The sequence below is a fragment of the Dryobates pubescens genome, chromosome 6 (assembly GCF_014839835.1).
Source record: "Dryobates pubescens isolate bDryPub1 chromosome 6, bDryPub1.pri, whole genome shotgun sequence".
In the NCBI taxonomy this organism is placed as follows: Eukaryota; Metazoa; Chordata; class Aves; order Piciformes; family Picidae; genus Dryobates; species Dryobates pubescens.
The window spans coordinates 7824640-7838804 of NC_071617.1; positions in this window are offsets into that span (position 1 = coordinate 7824640).

The following is a 14165-nucleotide window of genomic DNA, read 5'->3' on the forward strand; positions in this document are numbered from 1 at the left end:
CCCATTCTGTTAGTTCTGGCATAAAAACAACCACGAAAGCTACAGATTGTCTTGACTTCACTAGGGTTTTACCTCAGCAGTACTAGGCACAGTGGCTGATGTAAGCAAGCAGTACATCTTTCTCTCTTTTGCAAATGCTCTGCTTCTGCAGGATCTGAACTGTTACTAAAAAGAAAAAAAGAAAAGAAAACAAAAGAAAAGGAAAAGGGGGGGGGGGGCGGAGAAAGAAAGGAAAAAAAAGCCTTTCTGATTACAAATTAACCCCCAAATGTGAGCAGAGCATAGCTGATGCTGTGCATGCTTCCTGCTGCTCCTGGCAGCCTGAGACAATGGCTGGGAGGTGTGTGAGATCTGCTGCCCTTGTTAATGCACCAGCAGCGTGGGCGAGAGTACTCGGCCATAACCCCCAGCCTGACTTCACATCTTCAGGCTGAAGAGGAGCCAGAGGCCTGTGGAAGACAGGGAGTCCTCACAGGGAAGTTCCAGGGCACTGGAACAGGCTGCCCAGGGAGGTGGTAGAAGCCCCATCCCTGGAGTTTTTTAAGGCCAGGCTGGATGTGGCTCTGAGCAACCTGATCTAGTGTGAGGTGTCCCTGCCCAGGGCAGGGGGATTTGAACTAGCTGATCCTTGAGGTTCCTTCCAACCCTAACAATTCTATGATTCTAAGTCAAGTCAGCATGAAGAGATCAGGGGTAGGTGTCTGAGGGACTGATGCTGCCACCTCTTCTCTTGCACAGCTTGCTTAGGGGCTGTCTGTCTGGAGGGGCTCTCCTGTCTGCACACCGTCAGTAGAGAGGACCTAATGGTAACAATCAGTTATTAGATGGTTGTCCTGTTACTCTGCCTGTCCCTGCTCCCTCATTCCTCTGATACCCACAGGACATAGCTGCAAAGCCAAGGCTGGGACAAAGGTTAATATTTATGGAATATCCTGCAGATAGGGGTCCAAAGACCTTCTGAAAGTGCACCTGGTGGCTCAGGGTCTTCCCCATTCTTTATTACACTGGACCTGTATGCTGGGTACAGACTAAGATCTGGAGATAGACATGATCCTTTCTAGATACTCTGGCATATAGAAGAAGTAAAGACAGAGCAGAAGGGGAAATCAGAGAAAGCTTCTATGTTGCCATTTCTTTCATTTATTCATCTTTCACCTGTGGCAGGTAGCAAGGGAGGAAGACCTCACTGGTTACAGATGAAGCGTGGCAGGTCCTTTCTTGTATCACCTGCTGACCCAAGAGAAGCACAAGGAAAGGAAACAAAAGGGATAAGAGGCAATTAAAGGAGTCTGTAGGAACTGGGGGAAAGTTGGAAAAAGGGATGTGAATGCTACTGTGATTGGAAAGATTTTGTACTTGGACAATGCCAGGAAGAGCTTTAAACAGAGTGAAAGAAACCAGCAGAAAGGGTATGAAAAAAGGGAGCACATCAAGGTGAAGGTCTGAGAAATGCATTTTATCAGAGGAGTTTTGGATGGCAAGTTATGTGGCAGAGAGCCTGGAGAATATGAGAGGGAGTGGTGTAGAGCCTGGGATGGGTAGTCTGAGTCACTATAGATTCAGAGGTGGCCAAAGGTGTCCCACAGTTGACTTTGGACAGGAAGATTCAAAATCTGACCAATTGCAGAGAAATTAAGATGTTGTATGCATGATGTGTGTGTGTGAAGTGTCAGATCTAGAATAGAATAGAATAGAATAGAATAGACCAGACCAGGTTGGAAGAGAACTTCAAGATCATCGTGTCCAACCTATCATCCAACACCACCCAACCAACTAAACCATGCAACCAAGCACCCTATCAAGTCTCCTCCTGAACACCTCCAGTGATGGTGATTCCACCACCTCCTCAGGCAGCCCATTCCAATGGGCAATCACTCTCTCTGTGTAAAACTTCCTCCTAACCTCCAGCCTAAACCTCCCCTGGTGCAGCCTGAGACTGTGTCCTCTTGTTCTGCTACTGGTTGCCTGGAAGAAGAGACCAACCTCTATCTATCCACAGGCCAATAGTCTGGGAGGAGATGAAATAGCTGGGGGACATTAACCAGGTTTAAAAGAAATAATGTGAAGAGACTTCTGCAAATAAATCTAACCTGGCTCTTCTGCTCTCAGATGCAAGGATATATTTATGGTGATTATGGTGGATGAGCAATGAATGTTCAGTTTTTGTATTTTTTCCTCCTGACATCTATTCTGATTTGCAAATGATAGGCCAGCACTCTACTGATTACAGAATTATATGACTAACTTCCAGCAGAAAAAGAGAAATCTGTCTTTTTTTCCCCCCCCCCTGCTTGAGATGGAGGCAAACTCATCAGCGCTGAAGATTTGGCACCAGGGCTCTAGTTTATTTTCAGCTGAATATTAAGAATTCTGGGCAAACTCAGCACAGTCCATCACACTCAGACCTTTTTGTGTGAGACTTAGCAAGACTCATGGCACTGACAGAGAAGAGGAGAATGGGGGAATGACTAATGCCAGCAGCATTATGTAGTGCTTTGTACCTACCTTCCGGGAATAATAGGAAACATTGCTGACACGCAGCACACTTTTATTTATTCTCCACTGCTCAATCTGTTTCCAAATGGCTAAGGCTGAGATGTGAGGCAGGATGCTCCAGGAAGGGAAGGGGAAGGAATTCGACTGTGTGCAGGTATTTGCACAAGATGCACCTCATAGTATAGTGTCAGTCAGGGTTGGAAGGGACCACAAGGATCATCCAGTTCCAACCCCCCTGCCATGGGCAGGGACACCCCACACTAGGTCAGACTGGCCAGAGCTTCATCCAGCCTGGGCTTAAACACCTCCAGGGATGGGGCCTCAACCACCTCCCTGGACAACCCATTCCAGGGCTTCACCACTCTCATGGTGAAGAACTTCCTCCTCACATCCAGCCTGAATCATCATTTTGATGTCCTGTGTGAGTCCTTGTCCCAGGATGGACACTTGCTTGTTTTGATGTGCCTGCATCCTGTCCCAGAAGGAGAAACATCACTTGGAAATCCCCTGAAAGTCCTGAGGACAGCTCTTGGACCCTTCATGGCCCTTGTCCAGTCACCTAGATTTCCTTTTGTTTTTCCATAAAATAACATTTTGAACATCACTGCTGTGGTGTGGGGCTAAGCACGATGATATTTGGAATGTAGGCTGTGATCTGATGACCAAAACAGCTCCAGGGTGGGGCATGGGTCTGTGTACCAGCCTGGAAAAAAGGAAGCTCTGGGGAGACCTAACAGCAGCCTGTCAGTACCTGAAGGGAGCCTACAGGAAGGATGGAGAGAGACTGTTTACAAAGGCCTGCAGTGATAGGACAAGGGGCAATGGCTTCAAACTGGAGAAGGGCAGATTTAGATTGGATATCAGGAAGAAGTTCTTCACTATGAGGGTGGTGGAACATTGGAACAGGTTGCCAGGGAAGTGGTTGAGGCCCCATCCCTGGAAATATTCAAGGTGAGACTTGACAAAGCCCTGGGCAGCCTGATCTAGTTGATCTAGCTGACTGCAGGGAGGTCAAACTAGACGTCTTTTGGAGGTCCCTTCAAGCCTGGACCATTCTGTGATTCTACCAGGGTAACACATACAGTACCAGAAGTATGGAGTGAAAGACCAGGGGATGAGTGTGTCTCCTCATATGGGAATACAAGGCAGGGGCTGGGGGCAGAGCAGAAGGGGGAGCTGTCAGCCTTCCCAGTCCTTCTGACTTATCAGCACCGAATATTCAGCTTCTTCACAAGCGCAGAATGGTGATCAGGGTTTGTGCAGTTTCTGGAGAACTAAATGTTCCAGGTAAGTGCTATTATTAGGTGTCCTACAAGCAGAGGAGCAGAACAAGCAAGCAGCCAGCTTTTTAACCTATGGATACTGGATTTGAAAAGTCAGGAAGGACAGAAATGAGAGGAAGTGGGAAAAGGAGATGCTCTTTCTGCAGACACAGAAGCTGCCCTGACAAAGACATGCATCTAGAGCAGACAGAGGTTTAAGGTAACAACAAGGCTTGAGCTTCAGCTTAAGTGGTCTGACTTTTGTATCTGCAGAATGCAGCCTTGCAGAAATAGAAAAGCCTTGGGATGCCACAAAGCTGGCTCTGTTCCAATGGGGGGAAGTCACACCTAGGAAATCAGACAAGGAACAAGGGCAGCAGTGAACAGGGAGTCATTGTTCGCTGTTTCTCGTAACACAGGGCTGCTGTTTCTCCTGAAACAAGCAGGCAGTGGATCTAGCACCTGCTATGCATGTGTGTTTTCTCACCCAGCACACCACTAACAAGGGAACTCCTTGCCACAGGAAGTGGTGGGGGCCAAATGCATTAATCAGCTTGAAAACAGATTGGGTGTAGTCAGAAACATCAGATCCTTCAGTGGGTATTAAATGCAATGATCCAGGTACAAGCTGCTGTGGGAGCTGATGAAACACGGTTTCCTGGAGCCTGAAAAGCTCTGTCCACGGGGAGAGCTCTGTGTGTGTGCCCTGTTTTCTATTCTTGACAGATCTTTTGCAGATTGAGCCCTAGCCTTCATTCCAGGAGTGTGACAGCAAAGCCAGTGATGATAGTGGAGTGAGTGATACTGCTGGAGACGGCTCTCCCTCCCCCACCCCCGCCGCCTTTTGGGGACTGCTGCTCCCATGCACTTTGAAGCTGATCCTTTGATGCTCTATGCATCACATCAGAGGTTGGCAAAGCTGGACCTAATCCAGGGCCACCTCCTCCCACGCTGCCCGTCCGCCTTCAGCCTGCATGTGTCACTGATGAGACACTGGCCTCTGGCAGGACGATCTAGGGAACGGAGGCTGAAAGAAGTTACTTTCCTGCCTGGAAGAGAGCTTGGGGAAAATAAGACCAGATGAAGGATCTGGACATCCACTGCCTAATATCTACCCTCCTCTGCTAATTCTAAGTTTCATTGTGACTTTGGACCTAAGTTTGGTCCTGAGTGGTCCCCAGTCAACCAGCAACAGAACAAGAGGACAAAATTTCAAACTGTGTAGGGGACAGTTTAGGCTTGATCTTAGAAAGAAGTTCTTCCTAAAAAGAGAGTCTGCCCATTGGAATGGGCTGCCTAGGGAGGTGGTGGGGTCGATGTCCCTGGAGGTGTTTAAGAAGAGACTGGATGAGGCACTTAGTGCCATGGTCTAGTTGATTAGTTAGGGTTGGGTGATTGGTTGGACTTGATGATCTTGGAGGTGTCTTCCAACCTGGCTGATTCTGTGATACATATTCTCTAGACCATCATCCTTGTCTCCTCAGCCATCTGGTACAGAACATAGTTCCTGCATAAAATTCAGAGTTACACTTTGTGAGTGTGCCACAAATGGGGATAGCCTGAAAGGACCTGGAGAAATAAAAGAAACAGCCCCCTCCCCTCAGCAAACCTTACAGCTGCTGCTGCCTGCTCAGCTGCTGCCCAGACAACAGGCAGCAATGCCTACAGGAGCTGGGGAGAGGGAGGGGAAGCTCTCTCAGTTCATAGCTCTGAAAACAGCTACTGTGGCCCAGGAATGTGGCATCCAATGAGCAGTGCTGCTGCGGCTCACATGCAAAGGCAGCACAGGGAGGCAGAGGCTCCCCTATGGCTTATAAGCTCACCTGCTGGCCTTGATGCACTGCTGGCTACCTGGCCAGTGTGGATATCAGGGAGCCTGGCCATTGTATTTAATATCCATTGAAGGGTTTAATGTTCTGACTGTGTCTGGTCTGGTTTCCAGCCCCACCTCCTCAATCTGGGCTCAGAGGGGTACCCCAGAGAGCTGCTACTGGAACACAAAAAAAAAAGAGAGAAAAAAGATCCCTGCCTGTTTGTAACCCCTAAATGTATCAGTCCCAGGCTCAGGCTTGAACACACAGCGAGCCAAATCAGAGTTCCTGCGCTGGAGAGCAAAGATTACCATCTTCCTGCTCTCAGGAAGCTTCCCTGGGGACTGACTAAGCCTAATGGCAGAGAGCAATAATTACTACTGCTTAATCAGGAATGTTTTAGGATAAATTCTATTTAATGAGGACTTACTTCACATGTAGCAGGTAATTAAAGGCAGCTTAAATCTGAAAAAGAGATGTGAAGGTTCTGAATGTGGCTTTCTGGAGGGACGGTGCAAAGCAAAGACAAAGGCATATATTTTGCTGAGTGCTTCCACCACCTCTTCAAGATGGTGATCTGGGTGTGTGTGTACGTGGACATGTGTGCAGCCACATCAGGGAGCTACATGCCAAGCTCTGCGGGAGACCTCACGCCTCACTTGGCACAGAGTGGTGAAAAGCAGCACAGTGACCAGAAAAACCTGCAGCCCTCCATTTGCATACTCCAGGGATCGCTGTGTGAATCAGAGGGGGGATGAAATAACTGTGAATTGAGGGATTATCTCACTCTACAGGAAAAATAGAGGAAAAAAGAAAAGCAATTTCTCATTTCATTATCCTTAATGTCCCAATTCACCGTTGCACCTTCCTATGTCTCTTTGCCTCCTTTTTTCCCCCCCTTTTCTCTGCAGTAGAGGAAGAGCAGCCAAGTGGGCAAGCAATACTCTGTCTTTGGGGAAGGAAGGGAAGCTGGTTTTGGGACAGGCCCCCAAGCCTTCTGTGCACAACACATCATCTCTGAAGAAAAAACTCCCTTTTCATTGATGCCCACAGTGGCAGCTGCCACTGACAGAGGAAGAGGAAAACTTCAGGGAAGACAGTGGCTTAAACAGTATGTAAATAAAAATGACACATGCAAATTTCACTGGCACTTGGAGCCTCTTCCTCCTCTTCATGGCATGGTCCTCCTGAACCATCTGTATCACCAAAGCCAATATTTAAAACCCACAAAAATAAACATGTGGAATGAGGAATGGCTCAAATAATTTCAATTCCTTTCAGTCCATACTCCTCAGCAGTCCCAGAGGCTTCCCCAGCAGCACATACCTCTGGAGGGCAGCTCATACCAGCTATCTTAGGCATTTGCAGCTGAGGGTGATGACCAAGACGATCCAGCCCTCTGGAAGTGGATGTTTCTCTCTGTCAGCGTGAGAGAACGAGAATGACCGCTTTAGACACTCTGAGAGAGATCCATCTTGCTGAACTTTAAAACCACAAAGATTCTGCCCTCTCTTTATAGCTGGTGGAGCTGATGATCATTTCTACATGTGGCTTGCTGGTTCTCTTTTAGACACCCTTTTTTTTTTCTTGAGGATGAGATGTGCTTACGCATCAGAAGTGCCTCTTTCTCTCCCTTGCCTATAAAGGAGCCAGCATGACTCGCTCAGCTGTTGACGTGTGCACTGTAGGAAGCTAAATTTGGGCAGATGAATCTCATTTCCAACTTTCAGGCTGCTGAAGTTAAGTAACATGGGTTCTACTGTGGGCATGAGCTAAATATTTGAATAGATGCTATTTTTTAATCCACTCTCTCTCTCCTTGCAAGACGACCACATCAGGAGGGTTATCTGTGGGAAGAGGAAACTGTGTGTCATTAAAACCAGAAGACATCCAAATTCTGTACTTGCTTTTTTTTTCTCTTTTCTTTTTCTTTTTTTTTCCTTTTTTTTTTTTTCCCCTGGCATGGATTACCATGTGAGCTACAGCAGATTCCTTAATCCCTCTCTGCTTTTTAAGCTTTACCACTGCTCCATTTTCATATGGTTGCTCGCAGTTTAATTCCTGAACCTGCAGACCACACTTTTTAGCACTTTGCTGTTGGGTTTTTTTTCCTCATAACAGTTTGATGTGAGCATATAATTTTGTGTCCAGTTTCATTACATTCCCAGTGTTTTGGCTTTCTCTCCTCCTCTGGGAGCTGCTGTGCATTTGTTTCAAGCCTGAAGAACAGCAACAGTCTTTAATATCAGAGCAGTGCTCCTCCACATTTGGTAGCTGCGAGAGAGTATTTCATATTTTCTCTCCCTTCTAATTTTCTTCTTTTCCTTGAGTCTTCTGTTCTTTGCTGATGTGTAGGGCAGTATGTTCTGTTCCAGAAGAAGACTTGGGAACAAATGCCTGCCAAAGAAAAGGCTTCTAAAATCTATTGTGTGTGTGTGTGTGTTGCATCGTGCTACTGGGTATTTTGACACCTATTTCTGCTTGGCTCACAGTTTCTTCTAGGAAAAGTTGTTTCAGTTTGCAAACTTAGAAGAGGACCATGGAGAGCAACTATTACTTTCAAAGATACTAACACCCATCCCTTAACCCATATTGCAAAAATGTGACCAAGGATTTCTTGTTAGTGTCAAACATTGATTCAAAAAATCATAGAATTGTTAGGGTTGGAAGGGACCTCAAGGATCATCCAGCTCAAATCCCCCTGCCATGGGCAGGGACACCTCACACTAGGTCACCTTGCTCAGCACCACATCCAGCCTGGCCTTAAAGACCTCCAGGGATGAGGCTTCTACCACCTCCCTGGGCAACCTGTACTGGTGTCTCACCACCCTCATGGTGAAGAATTTCTTCCTGACAACCAATTTGAATCTACCCTTTTCTACTTTTGTTCCATTCCACCTAGGCCTAATCAATGGGTGAGGCTTAAAATCCACCAGAGAAGGTACTCTGTGGGGAATTTTGTCACTATAGTCAGATCATTCTGCCTAAGAGTCTATAAATTCCAAACACGAGCAAGCATCATTGGAAGGACTAACAGGATGTTCACCACCTCTGAACAAAGCAGCAGGGAAGCACTAACACTCGCATCAGTTGCTCTTGACTTGCAGTGCAGCCCAAAGAGTGGTAGTGGCTGCCACACAGCTGTGGTGGGATGGGAAAGGAGGGTGCTAAGGCATCTTGCCAAGGTCACGGCTGAATGGCTGGAGAGCATCTAAAGAGCTCACAACATCCTTTGAAATGAACAGGAGTGTTTTTCTAAAGGGTGCACATGAAAAAGCCACAAACCTGGAGAAAGTGTAGAACATGCACCCACAAAGCCTAAATTTAAAAGATGTGCTTAGCAGGGAACACATGCATAGCATATGGATGCAGCTGACGGAAGAGCTGTTGGACTCCATTCAAGATACCACTCACGTAGCAGATGAGCCATCATAAATTTAAGCTACACATGTCACATCCTTACCACTAAGGTTCCCTTTAGTCATGTGTGAATGCAGCTTAGCTGTTGGATTCTGGCTCTTGAGTTAACTTAGTCGCTCTCTGAGCACATAAACGTCGTGGGCAGGACACATAACGTAGCGAGATCCTCAGCTGTTCATTACCTTTCATGAGTTATTAGCCTGTGGGCTCTTTGCATCCCCTACCTTGGCATTTGTTAGTTCCAGCACTTGCTGCCTAATGGGTGTCACATGCTGTCCTTCAGCTCCTCAGCTGCTTGCTGACTGACAGGCCAACTTCTTTTACATTTGCTTTGATACATTTTCTCGTATTAAGCTAAGCTCCTTGAGCTGATTAAAACCTTCCAAGATTATATCATTGCCAAGCCTTCTACGCACAAGCACACATGCACAAAGACTATCACTCTGAAAACGAAGACAAATGATCAAACCTATTCTGGATGTCTCAAATTGGAATGCTGGCAGCTAAGTCTCTGTCCTCCAGCCAATTTTCTGCATTTCTAAGCCAATCCCCATCTCCGATGGGTATATACAGATGCCAAGTTACTATTCTTCAGCAATTACTTTCTGCTATCAAAGCCTTTTAATCCAAAGGACAATACACTGACAAAACTGGTAGAACAGGTAAACATTTACAAAGCAAAATCATATCTTATTCCATTCCCATGCAGCACTGGAGTTGCAAGAGATTCCCTGCAGCTGCTTGCAGGGAATTAAAGTTTTAGACTTTCACTATCCTTTTGGAACCTAATTTTGTAAGCAGTTAGCAAGAGTCCATTAATTTGTATCCAAGATGCTGTATGAGTTAGCCTAGTGCTAAAGAAAGCCTTAGTTTCCATTCCAGAATGTGCTTTATCACACATTCCTGCTGCCCCTTTTGCATATCTGTTTGACTCAAGGCAGTTGTGGTATGGTATTTAAGCACCACTTACATTTGGGTAACCCACACAGGATTTTAAGAGGGAGAGGAGCACTGAATGACTTTAAACCTTGTCAGCCTGGAGAAGAGAAGGATGGAAGGTGACCTCATTGCCCTCTACAATTACCTGAAAGGTGGTTGTAGACAGGAAGGGGTTGGTCTCTTCTCCCAGGCAACCAGCACCAGAACAAGGGGACACAGTCTCAAGCTGTGCCAGGGGAGGGTTAGACTTGAAGTGAGGAGAAAGTTCTTCACTGAGCAAGTCATTCGTCATTGGAATGTGCTGCCCAGGGAGGTGGTGGAGTCACCGTCCCTGGAGGTGTTCAAGGGGAGATTGGACGTGGCACTTGGTGCCATGGTCTAGTTGTGGGGTCTATTGGGACAGGTTGGACTTGATGATCCTTGGGGTCTCTTCCAACCTTAGTTATACTGTGATACTGTGATACTGTGATTAGGAAATAATAATAATTATAATAATAATACCAACAAAACAGCCACAGATGTGAGCATCCACTGGCAAGATTTTCAGAGAAGTTTTGCATATTTCTTGGTGGTGAAGCTTTTTAGCATACTGCCTAACACTCAGATTTTGGGGATGGACCTACATGGTCTTGATTTTCAAGTTGCTTTTTCTCCAAGGGGTCTTATTTACATGAAAATGGAAAGATGTTTTCTCTGTAAAGCCAGGTTTAAGCAGAATACTGATATTTGTGACTTGTGAATCTATATTATGGTAGCAGCCGGTGATACCGCCCTGTGATGGCAGTTTCTTTTGGATTTGGGGCTGTATGGTAGAAACACAGATGCAGAGGCATCTGTGATATGATTTAAAGGGTAACCTGCTGTTTGATGATGTTGTACTCGGTGCAGGATTTGGAGGGTTCTTTGGTGGCAGGTTTTGTTGCTGATATTCCTGTTATTGACTTACAGCAAAAAGGGAAATGAAGAGAAATGGCATGAATGTGAAAGTCAGCTGGAATGCAAAGCATAAGAATTATCATCAGCCAACTAACAATAGAAATGTTTTGGGGTTTTTTGTTTGGTTGGTTTTAAGATATTATCACAGAATCGGAGAAACACTCAGGTTGGAAAAGACCCTCAGGATCACCAAGTCCAACCAATAACCCTGCTCTACAAGGGTCATCCCTAAACCATATCCCCAAGCACCACATCCAAACCACCTTTAAACACATCCAGGGTTGGGAACTCAACCACCTGCCTGGGCACCACATTCCAATGCCTGACCACTCTTGCTGTGAAAAAATGTTTCCTAATGTCCAGTCTAAACCTAGCCAGTCTCAGTTTGAGGCCACTCCCTGCTGGGGGTGTTCAGGGTGAGGCTTGACAGGATGCTGCCAAACAGAGAGGGACCTGGGGGTGATGATTGACAGCCGCCTAAACATGAGCCAGCAGTGTGCCCAGGTGGCCAAGAAGGCCAACGGCATCCTGGTCTGTATTAGGAATAGTGTGGCCAGCAGGAGCAGGGAGGTCATTGTGCCCCTGTACTCTGCATTGGTTAGGCCACACCTTGAGTACTGTGTCCAGTTCTGGGCCCCTCAGTTTAAGAAGGACATTGAGACACTTGAATATGTCCAGAGAAGGGCAACAAGGCTGGGGAGAGGCCTTGAGCACAAGCCCTATGAGGAGAGGATGAGGGAGCTGGGGTTGTTTAGCCTGGAGAAGAGAAGGCTCAGGGGTGACCTCATTGCCCTCTACAACTACCTGAAAGGTGGTTGTAGCCAGGAAGGGGTTGGTCTCTTCTCCCAGGCAACCAGCACCAGAACAAGGGGACACAGTCTCAAGCTGTGCCAGGGGAGGTTGAGACTCGAGGTGAGGAAAAAGTTCTTCACTGAGCGAGTCATTCGTCATTGGAATGTGCTGCCCAGGGAGGTGGTGGAGTCACTGTCCCTGGAGGTGTTCAAGGGGAGAATGGACATGGCACTTGGTGCCATGGTCTAGTTGTGAGGTCTGTTGGGACAGGTTGGACTTGATGATCCTTGGGGTCTCTTCCAACCTTGGTTATACTGTGATACTGTGATGCTTGGTTGCATGGTTTAGTTGATTAGGTGGATAGGTTGGACACGATGATCTTGAAGGTCTCTTCCAACCTGGTTTATTCTATTCTATTCTATTCTAATTACCTGGAAAAAGAGACCAGAACCAGCCTCTCTACAACATCCTTTCAGGTAGTTGTTGTCGTGAATATGCCCTCAGAAAATGAGCGGCAGATACACCAATGAAAATATATGTTAAATTTATTTATAAACTCTGTAACGGGGTATTTACAGTCACCCTTCACAGGTATCAATATCCGGTTAGTGAAACTATATTTACAGAGTGTTTAAATGTGGGCAATTGAATCAAACAATTCACAGAACCTAAAATCGAAACTAATGCAGAAAGCGGCAGGGGGAGGGGTTGGTCGGTGACCGGCAACCCTCCACTCGGAGAAATCCAAACGCTACCTCAACTGGAAACTATAAAGAAAGGCTTGACTTACAAGCTGAGGACTTCGTGAGATCTCTCCTTAATAATGTTTATAGTCCAGAAACGTGGCACGGATGTGCCGTAAGACGGAGACAGGAAATGGCGCTGGCCGCGTGGCTGCACCGCGTGGCTGCTGCTTCTCCCAGGACACAAAGGTCTCCCACTTGAGGGGGGCTGTGGCAAGTCAGCGACGCTGGTTCACACGGGCTGCTGGCGCTCCTCCTGCAGCAAGGGATCGCGTCGTGGTTGATCCCACGGGATACTGTCCACGGCACCGCATGCAGCTTGGTGACGGTGGCAAAGGAGCGTGAGGTCTCTTGGGGCACTGGCTTGAGTCTCGGGCAAGGTGGACTACGGCAGCACTGGCACGCACACACTCACAGGCTCCAACGCGATGTGTGTGCTCATCAACCAAACGACCTCTATTTACCATTTGCCCCAGTGAATACTGGCCCAATGAGCATTCTGTTGCTAACGCAAGGTTAACCAATGGAGTAACACCTACCAAATATGGTGTAAGTAGAGTATGTTCCAGAAATGTTTGGGGCACCATCCTGACCATAAGCATCCTTCACTACATTCCACCCCCTGCTTATGGGCAAGTATATGTGGGCAAATGCTGTTCTATGATTAAACATTATATATAAACATCACAAGAACATCATACATATATATACGTATCTCAGAACTGTACAACTGTACTCTAAACAAAGCATACTACAACAGGATAGAACTTCTTAATTCTAACGTCAGTACCAGTGACTTTAGTGTTTTCTAGTCTCCACCCCCTGACTGGTGATGGATCCCTGTTACTCCCGAGATAGGTCTTCATCTCCAGGATAGTCTGTCCACTGGAACCGTTGTCACTCTGTGGGGAAACAAAACTGGCCACGGTGTTTAAAGCCGGGCTTAACAGTTAGTAATTCGGAATGACCCACCGAGCACTTATGCGATGAGTTTTCCCATTGATGTCAGTAGCCTCCCAAGCGTATAGACCCCTGGGCTTAGCCAGTGTCATGGGTACAATCCCAATAGAAGGCAGTTTCACTAACACTGGTTGGCCCACCTGCATCTCTGTTAGTGAATGTGGATGTTCATCCTTTGCCTCCCCTGGCATGTGGCTGACATCCCTAACTGGGTCAACAGGGCAGAATGCCTTGACTTTGGGGCTGCCGTAATTTCCCCATCGATTGTTTACAATGAAAACTGCAGAAGGCAGGCGTTTGTCCCAGTTACTCCTTGAAACATTTGCATGCTTCTTGATGAGGCCATTTGTCCTTTCCACCATGCCATTTGCCTGGGGATAATATGGAGTATGAAACATCCATTTGACTCCTTCCCCTCGGGCCCAGTCTTGCACTAAGGTTGAGGTGAAATGTGATCCATTATCACTCTGAATATGTTCAGGCATAGGCAGAATGCTGAACCAGTTCTTTAGAGTTTCAATGGTTTGAGCTCCTGAAGCAGTGCTAGTGGCAGTGGCCATGACTAAGCCTGAAACCACTTCTACCCCTACCAGTATGTATTTTTTCCCATGTGAGGGTCGGAGGGGACCCACATAATCAATTTGCCATGTGCTCCATAGCACTTTGTCTTTCTTAATATGCTGGGCTGGAGCCAGACCAGGATGGTTAGCTTTTAATCTAACCTGGCACTGAGGGCAGGCTGAAACAATGGTTTCGCATGTGGTCAGAGAAACTGGCCACCCCCTGGATCTGCATTCGTAGTAAAG